The sequence below is a fragment of the Callorhinus ursinus genome, unplaced genomic scaffold (assembly GCF_003265705.2).
Source record: "Callorhinus ursinus isolate GAN/ISIS: 27379988/994484 unplaced genomic scaffold, GSC_fseal_2.0 scaffold5, whole genome shotgun sequence".
Taxonomy (NCBI): Eukaryota; Metazoa; Chordata; class Mammalia; order Carnivora; family Otariidae; genus Callorhinus; species Callorhinus ursinus.
This window is the reverse complement of record NW_027397067.1, coordinates 9,287,626-9,293,439: the sequence shown is the minus strand read 5'-3', so window position 1 is coordinate 9,293,439 and position 5,814 is coordinate 9,287,626. Positions and strand designations below refer to the sequence as shown.

The window sequence follows — 5,814 nt, the reverse complement described above, 5'->3', positions numbered from 1 at the left end:
TCCATTTAACCATAGGGACAACTAAAGACTCCATGGGCAAATACAGAAGACTACAAGTTCTGAGCAAAACTTAGCTCTTTCAATATCGTGAATTCTACTAGATTTAAGGCAGTCAAAGACCTTATTTAGACAACAAATACAGAAAACTATTTTGATAAAAAGATCACTTAAAAGGTAAGAAAAACCCTGTTTACAATTTCCTATTAAAAGGTGACCAACAGGGGTGCCTGGGTGGCTCAGTCAGTTAAGCATCTGCCTTCAGCTCAGGTCATGATCCCAGGGTCCTGGAATCGAGTCCCACATCGGGCTCCCTGCTCAGCGGGGAGTCTGCTTCTCCCTCTCCCTCTGCCCCTCTCCCCACTCATTCTCTCTCTCTTTCTCTGTCTCTCTCAAATAAATAAAATTTTTTAAAAAATGTGACCAACAATTCAAGAAAACTTGTCCTTTCAGTAGATGAAAGAAAATTAAGTTTTGGTTTTATGTAAGTACACTATCGATACCAAAGGTTGTTTTTTTTCTTAAACCTTGAAGTTCATTTAGCTTGACCACACATGAAATTTCTTTCCCAAGATTCCTCTTCACAAACGTTCTACAAGTTTTCTCATTTTTGTTTGTTTTGTTTTGTTTTGTTTTTTTACATTCAGATTTTGTCCTATGTTTTTCCTCTCTAAACAGTCTCACTTTAGGACAAAATTATTTTCTTTTCCCTCAACAAGAATCCATCTCTATTCTTCATACCTTCTCTTACTGAACACTCACATCCTCCTTTCCTTGCATAAAATGTTTCCCCTATTATTTCCAGTAGCCTTAATTACACTTACTAGGATTTTTTTGCACTTCACAGGTGCATTTATTCACGCCAGAAAGGAAACATGTCTACAAGCATATAACGATGCTCCGTGTTGCCATCTAACAGAGCTTGCTGACACTTATAGACAGACTGATGGTCCATCTGATGTGTACTTCAAGTAAAGCTGGTTAATGATGACCACAAGCAGGTGTAGGACTTTCAAAGCTTTACTTCTTTTATCAGCACTTCTGATTTTATAAATGATGATGCCCATCAACCCATTCCTACCCAAATCTGGTAAATTTGAGTATAGTAGGGCTTCATGGGGATCCAAACTTTTTTAAGAAGGCTTTGAAGCATCTTGACCCAGAACCTCCAGAACAGCTAACGATCATATTAAATTCTCTCTCTTGCTGACAGTTTTCTGAGATAACATGAACTCATTTAATCTTTAGTAAGCCTGAGATAATATAAAAGTACTATATTTACTGCTGAAAACTCTAAAAACATGGCTGTTTTCATTAAACCAACAAGCTTAAAGTAACTTTAATACTGAATTTTTTTCCTAAATCACGTGAACCTGAAGTTCATTTGGATTAACTTTCTATTATATTTCTAAGAATTTAATTTATTTAAGTGCTTAGTGTTCTTTATGCCAAGTACATAGATCTCTTTTAAGAATTAATTTTAGCAATACCATCTAGCGGTAAAAAATACCACACATCTACACATCCACATATGGAGACACACATGAACATACAGATAGCTGCAAACAGAGACCTTAAAGTTCCCATGTTAAAATTACTGCCACGAATTAGTTATAATAATACAAAGCTCACTAGTTATAAAAGAAATTGGCTCTATTCAAATAACCGTGCCTCCTTTCCTTCTCCTTCTGATAAAAATTGACTCCTTGAAGTTTGCAAATCAAAGAGATGGTCCAGATAAGAGTTCTGGAGAAGACCCTGGGTAGAATCTTGACACCTCAAAGGCACATGAGGAAAAAAAATACAAGATTTTGGTTCCCTCAGAACAATATGTACAAGCTCTTTGGGATGAATGGTAGAGGTTTAGGGATGGGTAAATAGGATTGGTGAACTTCATATTGTTTCTGGAGCCACAATTCTGGTCTTGCAAAGACTAAATTTGTACAAGTACAACTGTTTTTAATTCATGGAAGAATTCAGTTACCATCTAAATGATGTCAAAGGACTGGCACACCCATTCACCATTCTCCTGTTAGTATGCTTTTCTTTCCGTCTGAGTACATTTAGCTTAGAGAAGAAGACCTAAAAACAAAATTCTATCAGGCTCTGAATACCAGCTTCCAATCTTCCAAATTTCTGATCACAAAGTTATTAAATCCATCCAAATGTCTTGCCAGGCTGTACCTGGGGCAAACAGTACATATTTCTGGCAGCATTAAACAATTCTATGGACCCAAGAAACATCCTCAAAGAGGTTATAAAAGATATTATCTTCACAAGATCGAGAGTCACTCCCAAAGGTTGCCAAAAGGACTGACAACCTGCATGTCCCAGGCAGGCAGAAAGCCAAACCAAGTTTGTAAAATGAGGCAAGCAAGAAGGCCATAGTTATCCCTGGGAGAGAGAGTATCAATAATGAATTGTTATGGATTTGGAAAGGAAGGAACAACATGAAATTTTATTTTCCTCTCAGGACTAGGCTCAGTAGGTAATCGGTTTACAAAAACTTTCAAGGATCCTCCCTGGTTTAAGAAATTCTTTAACTATGGCTCTTAGCTTGGCCTTTGACCAAGGATTTAAAAATACCTGAAGAGGATCACCCATTGCATTAGGTGGTCTTATTTCAAAAGGTAACCATTTAATAGTCTCTTCAAAATGGAAAGGCAATTCTAGACAATACTCAGTACTAGACTGAGTACTCAAATCAAGAAAGTAAAGGGGAATTACATCAGTCTTAGAGGGCAGTCTTATAATCTTTAGTGTGAGATACCTTTTATCTTTTTACTTTTTCATGGGCCTTTTGCCATGAATCTTTCAATGAAACGATTCTGAAATTTTGAAATCTTTTGGAGGTTTCTGCATACCAATTAAAATAGCTATCCCATTCTCTTTGTCTTCCAATTTTGGAGATGCAGCTTTCTAATTTAGTTTTGAGAAAAACAAGTTTGGCAAGATAGAAAGCTCCCAGAGTGCCTGGGTGGCTTAGCTGGTTAAGCATCTGCCACTGACTCAGGTCATGATCCCAGGGCCCTGGAATCAAATCCTGCTTAAGGCTCCCTGCTCAGCAGGGAGCCTGCTTCTCCCTCTCCTCCTCCCTCATGCTCTCACTTTGCTTCCTCTCTCATGCTCTCTCTCTCAAATAAATAAAAATCTTAAAAAAGAAAAAAAAGATAGAAGGTCCCCCATAATGGCCATTGAAAATTTAAGTTATCTCTAGTTAAGTTGGACCATTTGGTTAAAGATGCACATGAGAAAGGACCATAGTTTTTAAACATAAAACCAACTGGGACCCCTGAAGTGGAGGTGGGGGCTCTCCACAAAGTATTTAAAGGATTGGAATCCCATTACTCAAAACCAGAGATGCACAAAAACAAACAAGTACTCACCAGAAAGGACAAAGCCTTCATGAAAACAAAAAGGACAAAGCCTTTGAACAGATCCCTAAATACAGCCTAGAGAGCTCAAAACACAAAGAGAGTAGAGCTTGAACACAGGAAAAAACATACCCTCAAACTCCAGGGTCAGGGACAAAGCGGTGAGCTCAATGGCCTCAGTGGGTACTGGCAAGTGTTTGATCACCAGCCTTGGAGCTCTTGAGGTCTTTCTGGATCCTATTTCTCTGACACCAAGTAATGTCAGCCTTAAAAGTAGAACAGCCCATTATTTTACCAGCCAAATGGGTTTGTTTGGGAATAGCAAAAGAACTGCAATCCAGGACATGCAAGCTATGGCAAACCAGAGGCAAGTCTGGATATCAAAGAAGAGGTGAGAAAGGAAGAGAGTTGGGTTGCAGGGGTTGAGGGGTTGCATGACACTTAAAACTGTGTAGTATTATTGAAGAGTGGACTCAGATTAATCAAAACTACATATTGTGAACTCTAGAGCAACCATTAAAATTTTTTAAGAAGTATAATTGACACCCTAAGAGGTGATAAAATAGAATTATATAGAATGTTCAGTTAAACTAGAGAAGGCAGAAAAAGATGGAAGAAATGAAAAACAAATGCAACAAGTAGAAAATGCTTTATTCATCTACATAAATAATCACTTTAAATGTGAGTGGTTAAATTCACCAATTAAAATACAGAGATTGTCAAGGTGGATTAAACAACACAACAACACAGGATTCACCTGTATATTACAAGAAATACCCTTCAACTCTAAAGACTCAGGATGAAAGTAAAGGGATAGAGAAAGATATACCATACTACCACTAATCAAAAGAAAGCTGGAGTAGCTATATTAATTTCAGACAAAGCAGACTTCAGAACAAGGAGGTTTATCAGGGATAAAAAGAAGCACTACTTAATGATAAAGTGGTCAATTCTCTTTGAAGATGTAACAGTCTTAAATATGTATGCATCTAACAACAGAGAATCAAAATACATAAGGTAAAAGCTGATAGAACTGAAAAGAGAAATAGACAAATCCACTATTATAGTTAGGGCTTCAATAGCCTTTCATCAATAAGTGCATAAATAAAGCAAATAGAAAATCGGTAAGGATACAGATCATCTGGATAGCACTATCAATTGATGTAATTGACATTTATAAAATACACCACCCAACAACAGCAGAATATATTTTCTTCCCAAGCTCATCTCTATCTTGGAACATCCACCAAGATAGACCACATACTGGGCCATCACACACATAATAATGAATTTACAAGAATGAAAACATATAAAGTATGTACTCTGACCAAAATGGAATTAAACTAGAACTTAATAACAGAAAAATATCTGCAAGTCCCCAAATACTTGAAAATTAAACAACATACTTCTAAATAAACCATGAGTCAAAAAAGTCTCAAGAGAAACTTAAAAATATTTTTAACTAGATGAAAATGAAAATACAACTAACCAAAATGTATGGAATGCAGCAAAAGTAGTGCTTAAAGGGAAATTTACATCATTACATGTATCCATTAGAAAAAGAAAGCTCTCAAGTCAATAACCTGAGCTTCCACCTTAAGAAACCAATAAAAGAGAACAATTTAAACCTAAAACTTAAAGAAGATAAAATGGAATCATAAGATGCTTGCAACCAGAGAAGAAAGTAAAAGAAATCAGAAAAATTGGTAAGTCTGTAGTTACCCTCATGTCTGGTAGAAAAGTCCTTCATGCATTCTTTTTAAGGTTGACAGATTCTCATGGAATTTAGACCTTAATTCCTCCATAAAAGTTTTAGGGCCAGTGTATAAAAGCTCATTTAAAAATCTAACTGGATTTTATTTTTATATTGAGCAACCAACCCATTTATTAAGTGGTGTGAAGGCTAGGAGTTTTAAGTGGTCCAGAATAAGAAAGGGCCCTCCAGCAGAGTGGTGGAAAGATGGGCTTCTTAATGAATGGCATTAGAACAACAGGAAAACAAATAGGGTATCTTACACTATAGTAGAATAAACTGCAAATAAATAAAAGATTTAAATGTATTAGAAAAAAATATGAGAAAATTCAATTCATTAAGAAAAAGATGAGAAAATTTAATTAAACACATAAAAGTACTAGAAGAAAAACATGAGAAAATTCAAATAGAGACTTAGAGTAAGGAAAGCCATTCGAATTAAGACTAAAAATCTAATTAAGACTAACAGGCTAATGAGTCCAAGTAGATAAATATAAAAACGTTTTATAGAGCAAAAAAAAAATTTATATTCCTTTTAAAACGAATGTATATAAAGCTTCTTTGATAAGTATAAAGTTCATATACTTAAATACTTACAGTTCAGTAAATGTGAAATCTTTTGGTATATAAAATTTATCAAGTGAAGAAAGTTTCCTTGCATTCCTAATTTTCCAAAAGTTTCTTTTACTA

At 35.5% G+C, this 5,814-nt stretch overlaps 1 pseudogene; it reads right to left on the bottom strand.

The window, feature by feature from the left end:
- Window positions 1-978: 978 nt before the first annotated feature.
- LOC112823049 (ATP synthase F(0) complex subunit j, mitochondrial pseudogene) lies at window positions 979-1,150 on the bottom strand (annotated as a pseudogene).
- Window positions 1,151-5,814: the final 4,664 nt, after the last annotated feature.